General features: G+C 38.2%; 1 protein-coding gene across 3 annotated transcripts in view; it reads right to left on the bottom strand.

Moving 5' to 3' along the window:
* Positions 1-26485, bottom strand: part of LOC125460565 (voltage-dependent L-type calcium channel subunit alpha-1D-like) — a 556326-nt gene that overhangs the window by 57752 nt on the left and 472089 nt on the right. The gene's annotated exons all lie outside the window — the stretch shown is intronic.

Here is a 26485-nt window from a genome sequence, read left to right as displayed (position 1 = left end):
CAGGTAAGCATTCTGCATCAAACAATATCTAATTCATCCACTTTGTCTTAAGGAACACTTAAATGTCGCTATTCTTGATGGTTTTTCAATATGATCTTTGTAACAATAAAGAAATGTGATATATTATGATAATATATGACATAATATGTGGACATTTCTTTGGGACTTATTCATTAAAGATGGCATAGGGAAGACTATTTTTTGTCAGCAAGCTTACTACAGCGAATGTCTTCCATTATACAAGATGTTTAGAAATATATTACCAATTACAATCTCAGAGTTGCTTAAGAATCATTGTTTACACCAACAATAAAATTGTAAAAGTGAACTTCTGCTCTTAAAACTGTTACATCCTAAAATCTAAAAAGATGGCCTGAAGCAACAAATTGGTATGTACCTGGACTTCTGTCATTATGTTTGTATAAATATCATCTTAGTACGACAGTCCAAGTTTACTCATTGCTTTGGAAAATACAACATAACAGATTGCATTGTTTATAACATGCAGTTACATAAAGGATTTACTATTGTCAAATTAATAAATAAAATCTATATATCTATGTCTTTTTTTGCCATTTTTAACCAGTACTTTGAGGGTAATTCTATAATTCTTTTTAAATAGATCCCTACTGTGTGGAAACAGGCCCTTCGGCCCACCAAGTCCACACTGAACCTCAGAGCATCCCAACCAGACCCACCCAATCTACATCTCCCTGAACACTATGGACAATTTAGCATGGCCAATCCACCTAATCTGCACGTCTTTGGACTGTGGGAGGAAACCAGAGCACCCGGAGGAAATCCACACAGACATGGGGAGAATGTGCAAACTTTGGGCCGAAGGGCCTGTTTCCACACTGTAGGGAATCTAATCTAATCTAATCAACACTGACAGTTGCCTAAGGCTGGAATCGATCCCAGGTCCCTAGCGCTGTGAGGCAGCAGTGCTAACCACAATGCCACCATGCCACCAATGACAGTAGGCTTGCTTGACAAGGATTATCTGTTGCTAGACACACAGATGTAAATTAAATCTAATCTTCTGAAAGAGGAGAGTCCACAAGGAGGTAGTAGATTGGACCAGATATCCTGGTGGTAGGCAATCTCCTGCAGATTGCCACTGTGGCCTTTTCTACATGACAAGGGATCTGCACAGTTCTGAGATAAGAATCTGCTCAGGTCTCCCTCAGAAAGGTGTAGCTGTACTTCCATTTTGACGGTCCTTTCTTAGTGTATAACTCTGAGAAAAGCAAACCACTTCACCTTTTCACAGCAGTCAGCTGGTTCTGACAGACTCTTTGACAGCTGTTATCAAATGGTAAGCATAAAGGTTAAGGTGATATTACAGCGCTAGGACAGCTAGCTGTCAGGTGAATGGAGTGCAGCCATGAGGAGGAGCTCAAGGGAGTGTATAAGTAAGTAAGTAAGTAGATACCAAATAAGTTGGATCCCACCTGAAGAGGGAATAGGGTGCCAGCTGGGAAGGATGCCAAATGGTGACGGAGTCAGGTGTCAACTGGGTAGGATGCCACTTGAGGTGGGGGTAGGGTGCAAGAGGACAGACAAGCATTTTGGGTAAGTCAGGTGAGTTGGAGACGTTATCTCCAGTGGAGGATACATGTGTGTCTATAGAGTTCAGTCGGGTCGATTGAGGGGTGGGTCCAGTGGGCAGAGGCCAATAAATGGTCAGGTTTTGCCGCAGGAGAGTTGGGCTTGACAGGAAGGTGGAGATCAGGAGTGGGGAGTTGGGTGATAGAGACATGGGAGGTCAGGAGTTGGTGGACAGCAGTTGCGGGGATATGGGTTTGGGTCTAGTGGTGGGGTGGTTCAGCAGTTGGGTCAGGTCTGGCGGTACTTACGGTGGGGTGGGATTCAGGTGTGGTTTGGAGAGAGGTGTGGTGTTAGATCTTGGGTAGATGGGGATACAATGCGATTCTGGCTGCATTGGATCAGGTTCTGGGGGTTGCGAGCAGCATGAGTATGGTGTCAGTTTAATAATTACTCAGGAGTTAAACTACGTTTACCTTTTTATTCATTCAGGGATATGGGTGTCACTGGCTAGGCCAGCATTTACTGCCCATCCCTAATTGTCCAGACGGCAGTTAAGAGTCAACCACATTGCTGTGGGTCTGCAGTCACATGTAGGTCAGACCAGGTAAGGATGACAGATTTCCTTCCCTAAAGGACATTAGTGAACCAGATGGGTTCTTTCTTGACAATTGGTAACAGATTCATTGTCATCATTAGACTCTTAATTCCAGATATTTATTGAATTCAATTCCACTATCTGATGTGGCAGGATTCAAACCCAGGGCCCTAGAACATTACCTGGATCTCTGGATTAACAGTCAACGATAACACCACTAGGCCATTGCCTCCTCATAATGTTCTAACCTTTCCTGAGTAACTATTTTACTTAATGACATCAGAACCATCTGCAGTCTCCTATTTAAATAGAGACAATGGGAATTCCAGGTACAGAGCAACTGCCCAGAAGAAAGTTCAAATTTCCAGCCAATTCTTGAAGATATGAGGATTTCATTCTTGCTTGTCAGGTAATCGCCAGAGAAACACCCACCTTCGAATCCCAACTGAAACTGTATCTTCCACTCAAAAAGAGCTGCCAAACTTATCAGGGGACTGGCAACTGTCCAGTTCTACCATTGACGCTGGGAGGAATGGCCTCTGCTGAGATGGCAGCATCATTTGTGGTCTAGCTGGGAGACTGGGGTGATGGAAACTTGCTGGGACAAACATTCGGGCACTACCTATGGCTGTGCTGGGAGGAGTACTGATGATGAGGGCCGGGAGTTCTCCCAGTGAGTTACAAGGATGAATCTGTCCTGTTTTTGGGATATGGGTTCCCAATCAACAGAGATACTAAATTTGCAAGCATGCGCTAAAATGGCATGATTCTCCCTGCATGCACCAGTCATAAAATGCCAGCAGTGACAGAAAGAAGCCCTTAAGTATCTATTATTGGGCCACCTGCAACTTACCGTTAAACTACACAGGGAGTTTGGAAGCTGATGCATGAAGTATTGTAGAAGACATGATGGGGCTCTCAGTCAGGCTGCTACATGTTGTTCCATGCAGGCACATGACACCGCAGCAGCATAACCTTCCCTAGATCAAGGACCCCAAGATGAGGCTGAGGTAGTGGAAGGCTGCTGGCCAACCAGAGCACTGTCGGCATGTGGGATTCTTGGGTATTACAAGTTGGAGGCTGAGGAGAAGGGGGTAAGAGGAAATAGCAGCAAGGAAAGGGAGATGTTTCTCAGAACCTGCAAGAAAACTTTCATTGGTTTCCTTCTAATTGTCCCTTAATGCTGGCATGATTAATACCAGAAGCAGCAAGGAGAGGCCCTAAAGGGCCTCATTTGGCCGAGGGTCAGGAAGTCTTCCTACTTCAGCCTTAATCTGGGTGTAGGTGGTGGGTACCCTACCTGTCACCGTTCCCCTTTACAAACTCACCATACTTACCAAGAAATGCTAGCTTGTTCCCGAGGGTACATTTGGTTCCAGCCAAGATGTTAGACTTTACATGTGTACTGATGACATCCAGCTCTCCCTCACCAACATCTCTCTTGAACCTTCCCTGCCCTTGATAGCCAGATTGCTTGGACAGGTCTGTGCACTGAATTCTCCTAACAACTGGAAAAACTGCTTCCACTTGCAGAAAATAACACTAATTCCATTCCTTTGTCACTGATTTCATCTCCCTCGCCAGCCAAAATCTCAGAACAATCAAGACTATTCATAAACTCAGCTTCTGATCTGACCTTGGATTGTTCATTAACTGCATATCCTCTATAATCAAGATGATCTACACTATTTCTGTAACATCATCCTTTTCTGTTCTTGCCTCTGTGTATCTGCTAAATTTCTTCTCGATGGTTAATGCAATGATTTTCTGCTCAGACTCCAGTCCTGTATAAATCTGAACTCATCCAAATCTTTATTGCATGTATTCTCACATTCATATTAAATTGCAATCACCTATATTAATTTTTGGATTATCAACTCCTGAATTTTAAAATTCCAACTCTTATGTTCAAATCCATTCATAACTAAAATTTTCTCTATATCTGTCATGTCCACCAGCTCTACAACATTCTAAGATTTTCATATTCCTCTAACTCTAGGCTATTATGCATTGCTCACTCCCTTTTTCACCTCATTGACAGCAATGTTTTCAGGTGTACAGGCTGCATTCTGAAAATCTCCCCTGAAATCTCAATAACTTTTGAAATGCTTTAAGATCTCCTTTAAAATCTCATTACTTAAGCAAATTTAAAGCCATCTAAATTTCTTGCTCTTTGCTTAGTCTCAAATCTTGTCTGATTAGGTATGCATAAAGAAGGGGAAGGTGGTTCAGAGGATACAGAAGCTTTGGAGGAGATGCTAGCATCTGCGAGTACTGAGAATTCTGGTGTATAGTAGTATTGGGAGATGTTAGGGTAAGGAGCTTTAGAGAAGCCTACTGTGTGTGGATGAATGTTGAGTGTTTCATATAAGAGAGATGGAATATTGAGGTTTGATAATGACAAATGAGGGATGATAGGTTTAGTAGTGAGTGCAATGTGAGGATTCAGGAGAAAATTCCTGGGTCACCAATCTTTGGAATTCTGCCTCTTTGACAGCACTGGGAGATCTTGGGTTCTGGAGTATTGGAAATAGGAGGCTTAGTAATATTAAATCAGTGGGAAAGGAGGTGCTTAGGCATGGCTGGGTGATGATGCTGGGGAGAACCAAGGCTGAAGTTGATTAGATTATCCATCAATCAATTATGTTGTTTAGGAGGGCTAGAAGCATGATGGTTAGGTGTGAGTCAAAAGCCTGAATAAGCCAGAGGTAAATAGAAAGAAGTAGCATATATAATAGCATGTTATAAAGTGAAGTTCTGTTACCATGGAAATAGCATGACAGAATAATGCAAGAGAAAAATCATAATGAAAATATGGATGACTGTTACAAAAAGCAAATATTACATTTATGGAAAGTATAGACAAGGCTGTTACATAAAATTATGATTTCAGCTGCTAACTAACAACAGGTCTTTGTTTCACAGTAAGATAACGTACAAAGCAAAGAAGTTCAAGCAATTAATCAACCTTCGACAAAATAAAACTAAAATGACTTTCAAAGAACTAGAAACTGGAAATAATTTGCATTTGTAAGGGCATAGTTATGCATGTGGAAATATTAGGATTGCATATAGATGTTTTTAAACAGAATTCCAGAATTTGTTCTTCACAGTCCTTTCTATACTATGACAGGCCTTCACAACTTGTGCACTATTAGTCTGACATTTTAATACTGAGTAGCATATCAGAGTGAGAGCTCACATATAATACAAATCTTACTTTATTGGATTGCACTGAATACTACTCTGCAGAACTAAGGTTCATAATAAATCATTAATTTTCTAAGCTTAATAACAAGAAATTAGAGCTTAAGATAATGACAAACCCTGAGATTTTAGATCAGATTCTAACTCCTGGTTGGAGTCCTGCACCCAAATATAATAGAAATGGTAGCTCATCCAAGGAATTTTAGGAATCATGAGGAATCATAATGGAACAGTCCTCAACAGTTAGGTATTGTACGAAGGAGGGATGGGACTCAAGAGTAGAATCTTACTCCTGCTCGTTCAGAAAGAAATCAGAAAAAATTACATTAACTAACCTCTATGGATCTCTTCTGGTTTTGTTCCTGCTTGCCATCAAGTTGCCTATGTAGGGGAAATCATAACAGCTTCCCCCTGCAAGCCTCACATTAATATTACAGCTGTGACCTAATTCTGAGATTGTTGCAAGATATCTATATACTTGAAATAACACTTTGTTGTCTTTTGCTGTATGTCCTGATCATCTGCTGAAAACAAGTTAAAATTCCAGCTCATGGAATTGCGATGGTTAAATTGTTGTAGTGATTCCAACTGCCTGCCTATCTTATTGCTCAGAGATACTCTTACTACTATTTTCCAACTGCTCTTTTTATTGTCTCCAACATTAAAATCTAATAAAAATGCAGATATCCTTGAAAGACCTGAAGTGCTAACTTCTTTCAACAACTTCCTGATATAAACTAAGATAAGCATTTTTCACAGTTGACAACAAATGTAAAAAATGAATCATTTTTTGTTTGGGCATATGTAATATTGCTGGCAGGGTGAAGATATACAACCCAATTTCAAATCTAGGTTTGAAGCTACAGAAGCACTCAAACAATACTGAATAAAATTAGTCATCATTGTTTATGCTACATTATTACATTGTCATTGTAAGGCTAGTGCCTCAAATAGATGTTTTCAAAGGGATATACTTTTCCCCAGTTTCAAAGCTTCTAAGAACAGAAGCCTTGAAATGGAAAATGAACCCTGCAATTTAAATTATAAATTCAAAATTTATGCCAGTAAAACATAATAATTTCCTTTAGTAGTAAGACACACGCATTCAAAAATCAATAACGAAGCAATCCATTACAAACTGAATGAAATACTCTTAGTCTAAAATCAATTTGATAAAGTTAACGATTTGAATATGATGACATCATAATATAATTCTCTAAGAGCATTAACTGTTGTGCTTGTTATTCTAAACGATTTTGCATAATAATCATAATTTGCATTTTTACAAATTGATATTCTTTCATTTGAAAAATTATTACAACTACAATACCATATTCTAAATTAAGTAATTTCAGCACTGAAAGGGTTAAAGTAGCTTTTGTTTCACAGTTTCCCAAGAAAAAAACTGTTAATTGAAATTGAACCATATATCCTACTGCATTTATTTAAAACAAAATCAACATTTTTTGTCCAAGATGACCCAAATCTTTATTCAATTAACAATGATCTGGAAATGGCTGAGCATAGAGTTCTGTATTGTTTGTCATACTGATATTGTAATTTATAGGCTTCTTTCAATAATGCTTGTAAATACTGAAATTGAGGTCCCAATTCAAACTTAATCTATGCATATGAGCAAAAGCAACGCTAACAAATAAGGATTCTGAAATGTTGTTATGGTTATTTACGTACCCAGTCGTGTGCTTCAACAATCTGTTCAATGATATTCAAAACACAGGCAGTAAAATCAAATATGTTCCATGCTCACAATAAACAAATAAAACACCTACACTGTAGCAGTGCACGTATGAAATATAATAATCCAGATTCAATTCCACAGAAATGCTCTTCTCCGTAGACCACATTTCAGCTTGTGTTGAAAGAAAACAGCTGCTGACCACACTACACTGTGTACATTTGAACTGAAGTCCTTTGCGAATCCTCCTCTCTTTATCCACAATGAAGTAGTGCTCATTGTGGATGGAATGAAACTCAATTAGTCTGAACCAAGTGACCTGCACATGCTAGCCCTACACATACTCTCCATGGACCCCTCAATGGTATGCATGGGTAGGGGTGGATATGTTTTCATTTTATTATTGTCCTGGGTGTTCCTCCATTATTTAAAAAATATTTGGCAGACATGATCATACCTATAAGAATTTATTGTATTTTTGATGAATAATTATAGTTTGCAACAGCTTTCTTCTATTATCTTTATCTGTTACCATACATCGTGATTTGATATAAGTATAAAGTAATGAAAAACTGTTATCATTGAAGTTGAACAATGCAGGTATTGTATCAGCTTCAACTGTGCATTTAGCAGACAGAAAAAAGGCAATATTTTCTTATTTTTTATACTATTTAGATTATACTCGATTATTAATATTCTAATCATTAAAATATATTGTGTGAAGCATAAATGCCAGCATCCAATGCATTGGGCCTATTCAAGTGATATAAATACAGTACAATTAATAGATTCTAAACATTTGTATATGGTTGCTTATTTTCTTCAGCACAAGGAAACTTTTTATTTCTAATTGGGGTCTCCGCATAAACCAAATGTATAATCCAGGATGTGCATAAGGACCTCACAGATATCCTAATGCACTGATATACGTGGTAATTGCTTGGGAAATTTGAACTGCTCATGGGCAATTCTCCTGCTCCCAGGACCCTCCAAAATGCCATCAACTATAACTCCTTTTTCAGAAAGGTTTTCCATGAAATGTTAGTCAGAAACATCCTCACCTAACTCCTGGGTAACTGGAGAATTGAACACCCCAATCACTCTCAAAAAATACTTCAAACCAAGCACTCCTTCCAGCTGACCCACTACCTCCTGACCCAAGCTGACTATTCATTTTATCACCTGACTATACCTTCAATTGAGATAACAATGTGTAGAGCTGTATAAACACAGCAGACGAAGCAGCATCTTAGGAGCTCCTAAGATGCTGCTTGGCCTGCTACGTTCATCCAGCTCCACACTTTATTATCTTGGATTCTCCAGCATCTGCAGTTCCCATTATCTCTGATACCTTCAACTGACCTGATTTGCCTCGACCATGTAGCTACCCCTCCAAACTGATCTGACTAGTCTTCACCACCTGACTACGCCTCCAATCTGAACTGACTAGCCTTCATTACAACGGCTACCCCAAGCAAGTAGGCCCCCAACTTAACCTGACAAGCTCCTGACTTGATCCACTTCACTAGCTGCCAATCTACCCCTTTCTCCATTTACCTGTCCATCTACTACTGTACTAATTCAATCATTCTTGCATTCACACATTCACCAACATTCATAGTGGACATTTAAACTTATTTTACAGTAATTAGTGCTGTAAGATGTGCCTTCAGCGTGTATTATCTTTGCTGTTCTCTGTGCGTATTCCTGAGTTAAATAAGTCCTTCTCATTACTGCATCAAAATTCTGATCTTTTTAAACAGATCCAGTTTGAATGTTTTCTAACTGATCATCATCAGAAGCAGCTGTTCCAATACTGATTGGAAGATTTCAGTCCGTACATCTATATTCTGCACTAAATCTTGCTAAATGTGACAGCAAAAGCATTAAAAATACACATGCTTACAAGTGGAGTTGTCTTGAGTATAGCCTGAAATCCTTTTATTCACATTTGAGGGTCTGTTTAGGATATTAGAACACTGTGAGGATCTAGTTTGCTACATTGTACTGTATTGACTTTGAAAATTTACTGCAGTACGTTAAGAAAAGTTGGATTATAGAAAATGAGATTGGAATATATAAGCAATTAACATAACATAATAAAACCTTGAATAAAAGACTATCTTGAAGTGTTTAAAAGGAGCAATAATGCATTTAAAAAAACTGAATTAATTTGGAAGTTTCTTGCTGATACTGAAGTGTATTTCAAATATTATGAAACATAGCAATATTGATGAATATAGTGTAAGACAGCATGTTCATGTTGGATATGCAGGCTGAAAACCCATAATCCTCCATCACTGGGACTGGAGTGGAATGGAATTTCTGACTACTGATGACCAATGCATCTAACTCCATTGGATTTCCTGGAGTTGGCAATTTTCATAATAATGTTAGAGTGCCACACCAGTATCAGAATAGCTGGTGCTTGCAGCTGAAACTAGTGTATGCAAAATACAGAGCTGCCCAACAACTTGTGGGAAAAGCTGGCAAGTAGAGAATTGAACTAAATTAAAGGAGTGGTCCCTTTTCAGTAGTTTGCTCACTTGTTATCTAAAAGTCCTTTTCTGAATGTCCACGCTAGCCAGGGACATCCTTGTGTGTGCATTCCACCAGAAGAACACACTGTAGAGCTTTAACATGCACAAATATTGAAAAATTGGGGAGGGAGGACTGGTGGTCATTTCAGTAATTATACCATTCCAAAGATCCTGCGTCTAATATCTTCTGACTGAAATGAGCTGATGAAAGAGCTTCTAACCTTGATGATTCCCCATCCAGCTTGCAAACTAACAAAGACTCAGTAAAACTGCATCTTACTCCAACAATTGCACCCTCCTGGTGGGTATGTGGATTTTAAGGGTTCAAATATCTAAAGGCCTGTACACTGCCACTTTTTGGCCAAGGGAAAATGTTTTGGGGTGTACATTCATACAAGTGTTGCAATATAAAAAATAGTGACCTGGAACCAGTAAAATGATTCATAGCCAAATAAATTTCATGTTAAACAGTTTGTACCAGAACAATCTGAAAAACTGAATGTGATAGGTATGAAATGCTCTAACCTGGTGTGGAGCTCCATCTTAATGGTTCATTGGATGCTTTGCGGGCCGAATATATGGTTCCCAATCTGTTCAATGCTGTCAGGAAGTAAATACTCTATCATACTCTCTGAATATTAGTTATTGGGAAAATGGATCTCGCCACATATTTTCAAGTACATTGGCTTAGGATTCAAATGCAATTCACTGATTTCCTCCCTCAAGCTCTACACTGAAAGAATTCTCATCCTGGGTGATATCAAATCCATATTAATTCATCATGTTATCTTCAGAATTCTGCATTTCTATACTCCTTTCTTGTAAAGCTTTCAAAAGATTCCTCCCTGGCCTTTTCATCATATATCAGCTGGCTACTCTCAGCTTATCCATCACAGATAGGCAATTTTCTGATCACTTCCTTCTACCACTTTGCATCCATGATCCTCTTGTTCTTCCAAAGGACACTTTCTTCTGTGGCCTTTCTTGGGGGTGGGGGGGGGGTCTTTTACCCATTTTAATCAATCTGCAACCAAATCTTTAGCTCCACATTTGAGGTCTTAATCCATGCTTACACCATCAGTCCTTTTAACTGTTATTTTCCACTGTACAACCCTCATCTCCTCTCTCTTGAAACTAAATTAGATAAATAGGAATGATAATGGAAAACTACTGATTTAGTTACTCATTGCTAGATCTGGCTAGATGATGAAGCACTATCAAGTCCTGCTCTTGTGTTTAAAAGCTGTTCACTAATCCATAACCATGCCAAAAAGCAATGAAAACCCAGTGGTTCTTTTATCTTGTGCAAACTATGTTCACAACCTTTGTAGTTATGCAATATTTCATCTATGATGAGTTTCTAGCCATATATTGATGCTTCACCAAGACCATCTACTTTCATCTCTGTAGCATCACCTGATTCTGTCCCTGCTAAAACCCTCCTTTGTGTTTTTGAAACCTCTGGACTACAACTATTGAAACACACTTCTGCCATGCCCCCCACTTATTCCGTCCTCCATAAATTCAAGGCCATTCTAAACCATCACCTGTCTTAAGTCATGCCTTGTACCATTTGCCAATCAGGTTAGAAATGCCTTGATTTTACAATGATCATCCTTCTTTCCAAATTCCTCCCTGACCTTGATCCTTCCTGTGTTCAGCATCTTCTCCAGTCCCACAACCCTCTAAGACATACACATTCATCCAATTTTGGCTTCTTCAGTGTCTCGGATTTTCACGACTTCTCCTCTGGCTACCAGGGCCCTAAGCCCCAGAACTACCTCAAACTCTGTCCTCCTTTAAGACATTCCTTTAAATCTACCTCTCTGATCAAGCCTTTGATCATCTGTTATAATTGGCCAGATTTTCTGGTGAGTGGCAATCTCGTGCAGACTGCTACTCTGACACTTCCTTTTTCACAAAAGAAGGGAGCTCTACATTTCTGAGAAGAGATTCTTTTATAGCACAGAACTGTCAGAGGAAGGAAAACCAAGGCAGCTGTGTGATGACCAGGAGTGGTGCTGGGTAGTGGGACTGGGGTTTTGGGTCCTAAGGAAGGGCATGGAGTCCCCAAGGGGTGTCAGATCCCACAGTCTGGTATCTCAGGGGTCTGGGGCTGTCAGTGAGGTATATATGGGGTCAGTTTAATAGCTATGTAGGAATTAGACTTTGTATTTAAAGGTCTAACATTTTTTCACAATAATTATACTTAATTTCTTCAGAACCATCTGATCTTTTTATGGAGCCTTTCAGAGGATTCAGGCATGGAAGAATTGCCCAGCAGAAAATTCAATTTCCTGGGCAGTTTCTTCAACAGGTGCTACAATGGGTATTTTGCAGTGTCCCCATTCACAACTTCCATATGTGCTTGCAAAATGACTGTCTGCCCAGTAGAAAATCTGTCCCGATATCCTTTAAGTTTTGCAATACTTTCATGAAACAACTTGGATATTCCATTACATGAAAGCAATTTTATAAATCCAAGTTGTCATTATTCTGCTACTATACTCAGTGGAACTTAAAAATTTTCAATGGTTCAGTGTGACAAGTATGACAATTACTTGCTGACCAAGCATTACGTCAGCTCCCACGTGTATTTAAATTGAATTTGAATGTAAAATTCACGTAATTGAAATTCTGATGATGACAATTTGTAGGTAAATAAATCAGTTAACACTGTAAATAAATGAGATTTTTGTTTCCTAATATCCGTACAGAAAGGACAGTTGGTGAGAAAGACACCCAAGCACTTTAATGCACTGATTATATGCCTGTCAAAGACCCATTTTATCAGTCATGTAGGCTCATCAAAAAAGGAAAAAAAAATTCTAGATTAAAGAATTAAATGCTCTTTAAAATAAATTGACATTTTACAGACACTCCCTCTAAAAACGAATTCTAATTCACATATTAAGTGGTTCATATGAACATTTATATACAAATTGTCTGCCTTAAGTGAACAAGACACTCAAAACCAGTGTAATTTATTTCTTGAGTCCAGAAGGCATATCACCAAGTAAAAGGCATACATACATTCATAAATCAATTCTCTGGTTGTTTCTTTCAAATTTCTTTATATGGAAAATAATTGTATTTCTATATTCATTTATAAACCAGAGTTTAAAATTACATTCCTATTTTCTACTGTTAGGACGGATATGAGCAAACTAGACAACAAATAGCTCCTGCACATTTTACATTTTAAAAATCTCTCATTTGATTTATGCAGGCTTTTATACAATTTCAATTCATAGTGTTATGTTTGTGTTTTCCTTAGAAAGGAAGGTACTTGGTCAGGGAAGCAATCAAATTGGAACTACCTTCATCACTCTGCTTCACAATCAGATTGACAATATTTTCATCACAATACCTCACAAGGACATTCACCATGATTCATCAATGATCATGACTATTTCAGTGAAAAGCACCATGAAACTCCTGAGTTTATCATCAATTGTTAAAAATATCATAAAATCTGATTTTACCAATGAAACTTTCATACTTAGGGCTTAGTTATTCTCTCGATGTTTCCCAACACAAGCTCCTACAAAACCATCCAAGTACAAGACAAGCTCAGAGCTACTGACATGCATTTTAGATGACCTAATTAGAACCAAATCATATTTGCAGGTTCAAGGTATCATTTTGTACTCAATATGCATCAGGGCCAGGCCCTTTTTTTTTGTACAGGGACTCTATCTCTGAGTGGCAGTGCAAGTTGAACTGCTGTTGCAGCGATATCAAATTCAAATGCTTTCTTGAAACTGCAAAATAAGGTAATTTCCAATTGCATAACTCCTAGTGGGAGCCAAGACCTGCAGCGATCCCCTTATGAGAGTGAATTCAGATATATGCCCATGGCACACTTCTTCAAGCAACTTCCATTGAAGCAAAATAAAATCGTGGTGAAAGTTGCGGTAATGTTCACACTGTTTCATTTGCAAGGGGTTACAATTTTTTTTGTGGATGGAATCACTTGTCCAACAAGAAAAGTTCTTTGATAACTTCAGCATCTTACCCCTTTGCTTTCCATCTGATACCTGAACATTAATAGGCACAAATAGAAAATGACAGGCCTATTAACTAATTTATCAATTTCGTGTATGATTTTTATACAACTGAATGTAAAACTCTAACTAAAATTTAAAATATTAAATGGTCTTATTCTTATCTTTTAAGTATGTATAGAAATTAAGCTTTTTGAAATACGTTGTAATTTATAGGTATTATGAAGACAGTAGCCTGGATTTTTTTGTTGGCAATTTTTGTGGACAATGCTTAATGCATTTCTAATGACATTTCTTCAATTAATGAATAGCAGAAACATTAACTATTTTGAAAATACTGTTGTGAAGTTGGGTGGAATAGTTCTGATTTGGAAGGCAGGTGGTTAGAATTCGTTGGTAAAAAATGACAGTGGGGAGAAAAAGAAGCAGTGTGATCTCTTTAAAAAAAATTGTGCTTCGTGTGTGCTCAGAATTTGCACGTATTGTAAAGAGCCCCAAAATTGAAACAAATGTTTTGAATGGCCTTACGGTTGGAAGGCAAAACAGCAGTCTTGTTTTGATCAGAGATAATGGGAACTGCATATGCTGGAGAATCCAAGATAACAAAGTGTGAAACGTCAGCTTTTGAGCTTCAAAGATGCTGCTTGGCCTGCTGTGTTCATCCAGCTCCACAGTCCTGTTTTGATGTTTTGACACTTAGTTTGAATTTAGCCAATTAATTTGAACTAGGCCCCAGATACTGAAAGCTAATTTAGTTTAAATCTTACGTTGTTAACAACCTGGGACCAATCCTAGTGTAAAAAACGGACAGGGTATTAAAAAAAAGGGGGCATTTCGAAAATCAAGAGAGAGCCGACGGTCATTAAAAGGGAAAGCAAGCCTGCCATCTGAGAAATAAGCCCTGAGCTCTCAAAGAAATCGCTAATCTCTCTAAGGAAGCACCATCTATCCAAAGAAGGTACCACATGCAACAAGGATTAAGTTTGAACTTGTTTGTAGCTGTCAATTGCATCCAAAACTGAGATTATACCCTTGAAACTAGTTCATGTTTCTATGCATGCGCACACAGATGCATACATATAGCATGCATACTGCAGACAGATACAAAATAATGATTATAAAATCAAGAACTGCAGATGCTGGAAATCTGAAACAAAAAAAAAATTTCTGGAGAAACTCAGCAGATCTGGCAGCATTTGACAATTCTAATGAAAGGTGACTGGACCCAAAATGTTGATTCTACTTTCTCTGCCAGACTTGCTCAGTTTCTCCTGCAACTTCTGTTTTTGTTACAGAATAATTGTAATGTTTTGTTCCATTTTTAGTCTGTTTTTCCAGTGAAAACAGATGTCAACATATAACTTGATGCAAGTGAGTAATTATGATACACTCACAATATGTTTATCAAATGATAGTGCACAAGGCTTACTAGAAAATCCTGTCATTTGGTTTCAGCATATCAATTTATTTTGAGCGCACTTGTGGCACAGTAGTTATGCCCATACCTCTGGTCCAGAAGGTCCAGGTTCAAACCCCACCTGTCCTGAAGGTGTGTCATAACATGTCCAAACAGTTTGATTAAAATAACTACCAAATTAATAAGTTATTAACAGAAACAAAGAATTTTAGTTGAATGCAGGCAGTATTTACACTGTAGTTGTTCAAGTTGTTTTTAAGTCATTTGAGCTAGTTGCATTGTCACTATTTGTTTATATGCGAGTGGAATTTGAGATTGTCCACTATTAGTAGGAATTTGCTGAGTAATATATTGGGAGCGTGAGCTGTTACTTTTAAGCGAGAGTTTAAAATACTCCACAATTCTTCCATTAGTACTGTTACCTTGTTTGCGAGAGTGCAAACATGCTTGAGCAATATGAGAGAAGTCCCTGTTTCTTTAAATGATCCAATCAAGAATGCCAACCATATCTATAACCAGGACATGGATATCATGTTAAGAGTTGAATGTATTTGTAATATAACTGCAAAAACAATTCAACCTATGCTGACGCAAATTTTAATTCCTTTTAGATATTCAATTTTATAATGCTTCATCACATTGTTCAAATTGTTTTGCAATAATGCTTTCTTTCAATACTGTTTTGAACAGTTTTACCTTCGTTTGTTTGTTGGAAAACCTGCTGTACATGTATGAGTTTGGCATATGGGACAGACTTAGCATACTGTGTCTGGCTTAATGCCATGCTAAGCAGTAATAAATGGGTTAATCAAGCCAAATTGGCTTTGTATGTTTCTTTTTCATCTTCTCTACAAATGTTATTTCTGTTTTTGAGCAGTCAATGTCATGCATATTTCAAATATTTTAAGAAAATAATCTATACATTCATCCAATTCCCTCTGCCATCTGCTGCACCATGCAATTGGTTTATCAATCAGGTTCTTCTTTTCTCTTTGGCCACAGTAATTTTATAATCATGGAGCTGATCAGTAAAACATTCAACAATGACATCCTACCATAAAATTCTGCCATCTTTATGCAACTGGAAATAGTTAGAAAATATGCAATGTAACTTCTATTAGCATTTTGATTCTCTCATTATCACATCAAAAAAAAACCAATAGTCAATATTGTACATAGATTCCAACGTGAAATCGTGCTTCATTTCAAATCAGGAGCAATCCAATGAAATCCATGGTGATTTCAAGTGGCACTTCTTGCAATTCCAAAATCTTTGAATCAGTCCAGTCATTTAACACAAAACCTAAAGTATGATATACTCCCAGAAAAAATCCCTTGTTTTCTATCAAAAGCAGATGATCAGAAAAATCCAGATGATCTCTAGTAGTTTAATTTCCTTGTGATTTCATCAACTTTGGAACTGTTCAGCCATTCATCTAATTTTAATGTGATCCATTAATATCAAAAGCCACTATGTTTTTTCCCTATGTGGTATAATTTAATTGAATCCATGATAGTCACTGTGGTCCTCATTTTTCTCAGATCACTGTTAATAATAAATCCCTATCATCAAATGCACATGATTTTTATCGGCACTTCCGTTTAATAGTTGATGTGATCTGATGAAATCCAAGATGGCTGCCAGCAGCAAGATGATTTTCTTCTGATTGCATTAACTTTGAAATTGTTCAATTGAGCACCACCAAATTTTTTCTATGACTCTCTACCATCAACGTCCTTTGGAAATGGGCCATGATCGGATAAAATCCAAGACTGATGTCAGTAGCACTTCCATTTTCGTGTGACCACACCTTCAAGTTTTAATTATACAGACAAAAATCATTTGGATAGGCCAATTAGTTTTTCTGTTAAATATTCTTAATCCTTCTGAAAACTAACATTCAAATACAGGATGCACCTACAAGTAAAAAGTCACTGTTTCTAAAATAGAATGCTATTGATTCAAAGGTTATACGAGAAACATCATTACATTTTTCCACCATATTTAGAAGTTATTTTGTGCACCTTGGAACTTCTAAAATATGGAAATTGTGGCTACATCCTGAAACTGCTAAATGGCCCTCTTTAAAAAGCAGGTTTCAAATAACTTATAATAGTACAGTGTTCCTGAATTCTGAAAGAACAGAGCTTTTCATAGATCAAGATGGAAAAAAAATTGCTTTGTAATTAGCTATGATGCTGTTTATGCTCATTTGAAAAGGAATTCCAAACTTAACACTTTTCACAATACTCTTGAAAAGATTTATATGAGCCAATAATAGAATTACTCAATAACTTTTCTTGCAAAATGCATACTGCATTTGAAATTAGGTGGTATGACAAAAAAGCTTCTAAATAGTGGCTTTAAACAGATACAGAATGAATTAGTATGTACTATGTGTATATCACATGATTACAAACTTAGAAGTGGGCTAGTGATTTAACAGTTGCAACTAACACTTTTACTGTGATACTGACATAAGACAAAATGTTTTAGCATTTTATATTCAAATTACTCATTAGGAATTGAGGAGTGGTCATTCATAATATTAAATTTCCAATGACGCAGGCTAAATTTTTATATGATTAGATATGTTTGGATTCGAAGTTGTGAGCAAAGTTGTTTGGTTTGTATCTATAACATGCTACATCATTTCAGGGTCAGCTGTTGAGAAATGCAAACGTCCACTCCTTTTGAACAGACATACTCATAATGAGTACATGTGCAATGTCATTTTTGTACGCTTGAAGATGCCGATCATATATTCAGACTCTGAACATATTGCAAAAAATGCAAATATACTGTCCACATTAAGCTGTGCTCAATGACCAATATCAATGGCTTGAATTGAAGAGATAGATAGTTGAACTGAAGTTCTTCACTAGCAAACAGCTCGTTTTTTTTCAAAATGGTTAATTCTAACAAAATGTTTAATATCCCATTTCCTTCATGATGTGTCATTAAAATAGTACATAACTGGGATCTGAAATTAAATTTAAAAGAAAACATAATGAATAAGAAGGTGCAAGGCAGGTTTAACCAGGCTTTCGCTAGGTTTTAACTGTAATAAAGCCAAAATTCAAATGGACGGCACTGTCAAAGCATTGTTGAAAACAAAACAGAGAACCACTGATGAGGTGTGAATTTACAATAGATACTTTCAAAATTGTCCAAAGTGATATTGCACATTCTTTCACTGCAAACACATCTACTCAAAGGGAATGGAAAGTTTGCACGTGGTTCTTTTATGGAGCAAACTGTCCATACCATGCAGATTACAATGATCTGTTTATATACGATGGATGTGTTTATCCAAAAGTACAATGCAGGTATAACTCAAAAGTGATGCAAGCAACTTCCACATCAGGTATTGCAAGGCCAAAGGATAGCATACTTTGCCTTCATGTATCTCGATCCACCAGACCAGTTACAGCATTAGGCTGAATATTTCCATTTCTCACAGGAGCATCTTTTTATTGTCCCTGATTGAGACTGTTTAATACATTAATGGAATCTGGATAGTTTTGTTTTTTGTATTACAGAATTTTGGCAAACCCATTTCACTTTGGACTTTCACAACCCGCAGAACAAGGAAGCATTCATCCAAAAGTTTCACCCTTAGGTTGCAAAGTGTAAATAATACTGCAGTAGCTAATTGTACCACTCAGTTCGACAACATTAGTATTAATTATGTAACAAAACTGACCCTGAATTTATGGAAGTATTCATGGCAAAACATTAAATGTTCACCATCATTGCTCCTCTGAACCTGACAACACCATACAACATTGTATGTGCACAAATGAATGTTGAAGTTTAAATTCTATGCTTTTCCTTAAGGTGCACTGTTATAGTCCACGCAGTTTGTAACTGAATAGAAGCACTGAACTGTTGAGAACTTGCCCTTTTTCAATATTAGGCTCACAGTAAAATCTCTGAAAAGGTTGCTTTTTATTAAATGTGGTATAACTAAGTTCTTAACAAAATACAAGTTCATAATTACTTTGGAACAGCCTGAAGGGACCTGAAATTCTAATCTTATATTTGTGCATTGGCACACTTCTCCATTATGCATAAAGAAAAACTCAAATGTTTTTAAAATAGTATTAATTAAAATGTTTATGATAATTCAGCTTTTAGCTTAAACACATTTATTTTACTCTCCTTAATCATGAATTAGATGTGAAGAACAATCAAGTGTATTTTACTTCCTGATTTGTTGTCCATGAGAATACTTGATTGTGATTGGCTGCTTACCCTGATGGATGACATCACCATTGCTGGATGCTTGGAGATCCTCTTGACTTTGCGCCAGTTTCAAACTAACGTTGGGAAAGGGGAAATCCACGCTATTGATATCGCTAGACCTTTGTGGGCAGTTTTCTTCGAGGTCAGTAGAGAGTGCCGTTGATTTGCCACTGACCACAAAATCTGGGCCATAGAAACATTAAAAGCATCTCAATTGGCGCTGTGTTGGAACACAAGACTGTGGGCATTTGACATGGTGAAATTGATGAAAAAGCAAGAATAAATAATATAAAGGATAAGTACAACATTTATGTTTCTCTCCTTTCAAACCAAGTCTTGGGAACTTATTAGGGAAGTTGCTCATTCATAAATGGTGGTAACACAAAATAAAACTTGCGTCACAAATTAAGAATCAACTTCTGATGAAATCATTCAGAAATAGCACATCTTATTTTAACTTCGTGACCACCAGGGAAGGTGTCAATGGACATTGCAGAACTGTCCAGTTAAAAATCAGATATGGCTAAATAAACCATTAATGAAACATACATGCTAAATTAGAAACTGCCTATTGCATGTAAGATTCCAGCAGTAATTGGAAACTGAAATTGATTGATCTGATTCATAGAATTTTCATCACAATTATGTGTCAAATTGAATTCACCAATATCTTCATATCAACTATAATATCCTATGGTTCTGTGCCATGTAAAGTAATAGATTATATGTGTGATCCCTTTGTGTGTGAGGTAGTTGAGTGTATTAGAGATGACAGTATGGATGAATTTTATGGAAGCAATGGAGGTCTGAGTCACTGCTGAAATGCCAGTGAGGGACCTGCCTACAATAGATACTTCCAAAATTGTCCAAAGTGATATTGCACATTCTTTCAATTTGGGCAAGGCATTTGAATTACCAGGCAATGAACTGGTAAGAGTAGACCTACCACAGAATTGAGACCTGACTGATGGTCAAATAGTGGAGTGACATGCATTTCTAATCAAAAAGGGCGCGTTACAGAATCAAAAAGATCTTTTGAAGTTTATAGGTGGGGCATCATAAAAATTCTCACTTTCTTCCTTTAAAGCACTGTGATGGAAGCTGTTTAGTTTCTCGGGATTAGTTACTCTGTTATGCCTATATTTTCTTTATTATTACTCTTTTGCTTATTAAATTGTGGCAAATCCTTGCCCTCTCATTCAACTTTAATTACTTGGGTTTTCTGACCTCTTCCTTCGCTCCAACAATTCAAGTGAATTATTTGTCATTTTCTGTTTATCATTGATAATGTTACCACACTTATTTTAATGTTACCCATGTTTCTCCTAATCATCATCTTTTTCATAACGAACAAATTTTTTGCGATGTTGATGAACTTGGAAGTATGTTTTCATATTTTCCTTTATTGCCTCTTACTTTTTGATCACCCTTCACTGTTTTTTGTGGCTTTCTATTTGGCCAGGATAAGTTTCCTCTCTTGCCAGTGAAGTGGTTTCATCTTAATAACTGCAGCTTCACTACCATTTTCCCTGTCCTTCCTGCAGTTCTTATAGACAGGCTTAATTAGTTCTCACTCTTGACAGTTGCCTAGATTTTCTAACATGCTGTACTTTCCAAATTGGATTGCAAGTGCAAATTCATTCAATTTGTTCCTAATACTCCACATAATTTCCAAATATTGACTGGGAACGCAAGAGTTTGAGTACTATAGATGGGTCAGTTCTTGTCCAGTGTGTGCAGGAGGGCTTCCTGACACAGTATGTAGATAGCCCAACAAGGGGTGAAGCCACATTAGATTTGGTACTGGCTAATGAGCCCGGCCAGGTGTTAGATTTGGAAGTAGGTGAGCACTTTGGTGATAGCGATCACAATTCTGTTATGTTTACTTTAGTGATGGAAAGGGATAGGTGTATACCACTGGGCAAGAGATATAGCTGGGGGAAAGGCAATTATGATGAGATTAGGCAAGATTTAGGGAGCATAGAATGGGGAAGGAAACTGCAGGGGATGGGCACATTAGAAATGTGGAGCTTATTCAAGGAAAAGCTCCTGTGTGTCCTGAATAATTATGTACCTGTCAGGCAGGGCGGAAGCTGAAGAGCGCGGGAGCCGTGGTTTACGAAGAAGGTGGAATCTCTGGTTGAGAGGAAGAAGAAGGCTTATGTTAGGATGAGATGTGAAGGCTCAGTTAGGGCACTTGAGGGCTATGAGGTAGCCAGGAAAGACCTAAAGAGAGAGCTCAGAAGAGCCAGGAGGAGACATGAGAAGTTGTTGGCAGATAGGATCAGGGTAAACCCTAAGGCTTTCTACAGGTATTTAAGGAATAAAAGAATGACAAAAGTAAGATTAGGGCCAATCAAGGATAGTAGTGGTAAGTTGTGTGTGGAGTCAGAGAAGATAGGGGAAGCACTAAATGAATATTTTTCAACAGTATTCACTCTAGAAAATGACAATGTTGTCGAGGAGAATACTGAGATACAGGCTACTAGACTAGGTGGGATTGAGGTTCACAAGCAAGAGATATTAGAAATCCTACAGAGGGTGAAGATAGATAAGTCCCCTGGGCCAGATGGGATTTATCCTTACATCCTCTGGGAAGCCAGGGAGGAGATTGCCGAGCCTTTGGCATTGATCTTTAACTCGTCATTGTCTACAGGAATAGTGCCAGATGACTGGAGGATAGCAAATGTGCTTCCCCTGTTCAAGAAGGGGAGTAGAGACAACCCTGGTAATTATAGACCAGTGAGCCTTACCTCAGTTGTTGGTAAAGAATTGGAAAAGGTTATAAGGGATAGGATTTATAATCATCTAGAAAAGAATAAACTGATTAGGGATAGTCAGAACGGTTTTGTGAAGGGAAGGTCGTGCCTCACAAACCTTACTGAGTTCTTTGAGAAGGTGACCAAACAGGTAGATGAGAGTAAAGCGGTTGATGTGGCGTATATGGATGTCAGCAAGGCGTTCGATAAAGTTCCCCACAGTAGGCTATTGTACAAAATGCGGAGGAATGGAATTGTGGGAGATATAGCAGTTTGGATCGGAAATTGGCTTGCTGAAAGAAGACAGAGGGTGGTAGCTGATGGGAAATATTCATCCTGGGGACCAGTTACTAGTGGTGTACTGCAAGGGTCGTGTTGGGTCCACTGCTGTTTGTCATTTTTATAAATGACCTGGATGAGGCCGTAGAAGGATGGGTTAGTAAATTTGCAGACGACACTAAGGTTGGTGGAGTTGTGGATAGTGACGAAGGATGCTGTAGGTTGCAGAGAGACATAGATAAGCTGCAGAGCTGGGCTGAGAGGTGGCAAATGGAGTTTAAAGCAGACAAGTGTGAGGTGATGCACTTTGGTAGGAGTAACCGGAAGGCAAAGTACTGGGCTAATGCTAAGATTCTTGGTAGTGTAGATGAGCAGAGAGATCTCGGTGTCCATGTACACAGATCCTTGAAAGTTGCCACCCAGATTGACAGGGCAGTTAGGAAGGCATACAGTGTTTTAGCTTTTATTAACAGAGGGATCGTGTTCCGGAACCAAGAGGTTAAGCTGCAGCTGTACAAAACTCTGGTGCGGCCGCACTCGGAGTACTGCGTACAGTTCTGGTCACTGCATTATAAGAAGGATGTGGAAGCTTTGGAAAGGGTGCAGAGGAGATTTACTAGGATGTTGCCTGGTATGGAGGGAAGGTCTTACAAGGAAAGACTGAGGGATTTGAGGCTGTTTTCATTAGTGAGAAGGAGGTTGAGAGGTGACTTAATTGAAACAAATAAAATAATCAGAGGGTTAGATAGGGTGGATAGGGACAGCCTTTTTCCTAGGATGGTGACGGCGTGCACGAGGGGGCATAGCTTTAAATTGAGGGGTGAAAGATATAGGACAGATGTCAGAGGTGGTTTCTTTACTCAGAGAGTAGTAAGGGAATGGAACACTTTGTCTGCAATGGTAGTAGATTCGCCAACTTTAGGTACATTTAAGTCGTCATTGGATAAGCATATGGACGTACATGGAATAGTGTAGGTTAGATGGGCTTCAGATCGGTATGACAGGTCAGCACAACATCGAGGGTCGAAGGGCCTGTACTGTGCTGTAACGTTCTATAATTATGTGAGTAATACTTATTTGAGCCACACACCTTCAACTGTAATCTCACTCACATGCTTCTTAGGTCTCTCTCCTGGCGTCATTTTACATCCTTTTGTTTCTTGTCACCCGAATTGCAATTTATGAACAATTTATGACTGCCTATGTACACTATTCCTGTTCATTTATTTTGAACTATTCTCATTAACTTATACATCTGAGCTCTCCCCATGCCCTACCATATAATAATAGTCCTTGTGACTACCCTATTTATCAATTCTGCTAGAAGCCTGGCTCAGATAGATCACATTCAATAATGCAATGCTTACCTTTACTAATACTGGCGTCAGTGTCCCATGAAATACAACCTTTTTCTCTTACACCACTTCTTCAGTCATCTATTCATATGCCTAATTGGCTTACTTTTTTTTTGTCCACGACTCAGGTCATTATGCAGGTCATATAACCCTTGAGGCCCTGTTCTTTAATTTACATCACTTCTCACTCACTTTTCTCTATGTTGTTGGTCCCAAAAGGGGCCATAATGACGAGACCCTCTTGCACCCTCCTCTGATATACTTTCAAGCTGTTTTAGGCTACCCCTTATTCTGTTACAGCAAAATATTATATGGGTCTTTCCAATGTGCTTACAAAAGATGGTGACTGTCACCCAGTGATTGAATTTCCTGCAGCTACGACATGGCACTTCTCTTTCTCTTCCCCCTCACCCAGACCACCTACCTTTCACAACTTTGGAAAACTTTATAATCCACATTCTGACTGTTCTTTTGACTGTTTTTATCTTTGCCTTATCTTCACATCCAGCATGAACAAAATTCTAAACAAATTCCTTTTAAAACACTGGGATGGAAGCAGTCTGGTTTCTGGAGATTAGGCTGAAAATTTTCTGGAGATTCATGACTGCTATTCTGCTTATGGTATTTTTGTCAAGTCCCTGTGCTTGATTCAATATTAATTATCTGGAATTCTGACCTCTTTGTCTACTCTAAGTACTGACATATATTAATTATTTATCATTTTCTTTTTATCATTGACAACATTATCATCTTTATCATGCTAACCGTATTGCTCCTAACCACTTTCTTTATCCTAATTGCAAAATTTTCATTTGTATAAATTGTACAAAACTGGAGTCAAAGAGAATAACGGGGAAACTCTCCACCGGCTGGAGTCATACCAAGTGTAAAGAATGACGGTTTTGGTTATTGGGGGTGAATCATCTCAGTCCTAGAACATCACTGCAGGAGTTCCTCAGGGTGGTGTCCAAAGACCAATCATCTTCAGCTGCTTCTTCAAAAACCATTCTTCCATCACAGGATCATAAGGAGGGGAATATTCACTGATGATTGCATTATGTTCAGAAGCATTTGCGACTCCTCAAATGCTGAAGTAGCCCATGTCCATATGCAGCATGACCCAATAACACATAGCTTTAGTCTGATAAATGGCAAGTAATATTAATACCTCACTAGTCCCAAGCAATAACCATCTCAGACAAATAACCATTTTCCAGTTTTCATAATGATTGTGTGGTGGTCATTTCTTTAATTAATATAATGTATAGATTTTCACATTTGTGAAGATGAGGTCACAGGCCTTTCACAACATTATCAAAGGCCAGTCTTGAAGGTATATCTTCCATGACTTGCCCAGTCTGGTCACTATTGAATCACTTTCAGTGGTGCATGTTGAAATCCCCACTTAAAGTATATTTTCTGTGCACTTACCTTCTTCAGAAATGTTCAACATGCAAGAGTTTTGATATACTGGTTGAGGTGATGGTAGTTGGCAATCAGCATGTTATGTTTTTGGCCTTATTTGACCTGAAATGCTAAGATTTACTCGTGATCAAATACATTTACTCCCAGGGTCAAACAGCATTTAAGTGTACATTGCAATTCTGCAGCTGGTGCGACTACCAGGAGAATGGGATATATCATTGGAAAGAGATGAAGGAGTCTGGCACATTAATTTATATGATTATTTGGAGACAGGTATGTGAGGCTTCTAAAATTGCCCAAATGCCGATTAATAGAACTTTTCAGTGGTGGCTAAATGCAGATTGCCTGAGTTTTGATATGTGGGCTATTCGTGACATTTTATGTTCCATTGCAAATAATCAGAAATACAAATTGAATACTAGTCTAATATCTCAATGGCTGGATGTGAAAGGCAAAGAATATTTGATGTATTTGAGAAGTGGTGAGGAAGAAATGAATCATGGGGACAATCAGAAAATGCATAGATTTGAAACTGAGAAATATTGAAAGGAACAAAAACAAAGTTGGCTGGAAAAGTTCAGCAGGTCTGGCAGCATCTGTGGAGGAGAAAACAGAGTTAACATTTTGGGTCCGGTGACCCTTTCTCAGAACTGATGATGGCTGGGAAAACGTCCGTTTATATGCAGAAAATAAGGAGGTGCGTGGGATAGGGAGTAAATGATAAGATAAGACAGAGCCCAAAGAGAGAGAAAGACAGTTGGACAGACAAAGAATTTGCTAATGATCAGGCTGGGAGGGTGAATAGTTGTTAATGGGGACTGTTAGTGACGAACAACAGGGGGTGTGGAGTGGCAGGCTATGTAGTAACAAGGCTTGGTTTGTGGGATGGGGGGCTGGGACATGGGAGAATTTAGGCCTGAAAATTATTGAACTCAATATTGAGTCCGGAGGGCCGTACGGTCTTCAAGTGGAAAATGAAGTTTTGTTTCTTCAGCGTGCGTTGGACTTCACTGGAACACTGTAGCAAGCCTCAGACAGAGATGTTGGCCAGAGAGCAGGGTGATGCATTGAAGAGGCAGGCAACAGGTAGTTCAGGGTCTTTTTTGTGAGCAGAAGGTAGATGTTCTGCAAAGCGATCACCAAGTCTGCCAGACCTGCTGAGCTTTTCCAGCAACTTTGTTTTTGTTCCTGATTTACAGCATCTGCAAATCTTTTGGTTTTTAAATATTGAAAGGAGTTGTTCCTCTGATGATAGGCTGCTGCTTACCCATACCAGCTGAAAATACAGAATAGATAGAGCCTTTAGTTGGCAGGACACTGAGAAGGTGAGCAACAGCAGTGAACAAAGCTTGAGAAGCCAGGGTGAAGTTGGGGGTTCAAGTCAGCTGGAGTCTGGAAGCAAGGA

Source organism: Stegostoma tigrinum, chromosome 11 (genome assembly GCF_030684315.1).
Source record: "Stegostoma tigrinum isolate sSteTig4 chromosome 11, sSteTig4.hap1, whole genome shotgun sequence".
Classification (NCBI taxonomy): domain Eukaryota; kingdom Metazoa; phylum Chordata; class Chondrichthyes; order Orectolobiformes; family Stegostomatidae; genus Stegostoma; species Stegostoma tigrinum.
The sequence above is the reverse complement of the archived record's forward strand: the minus strand, read 5'-3'. Positions and strand labels throughout refer to the sequence as shown.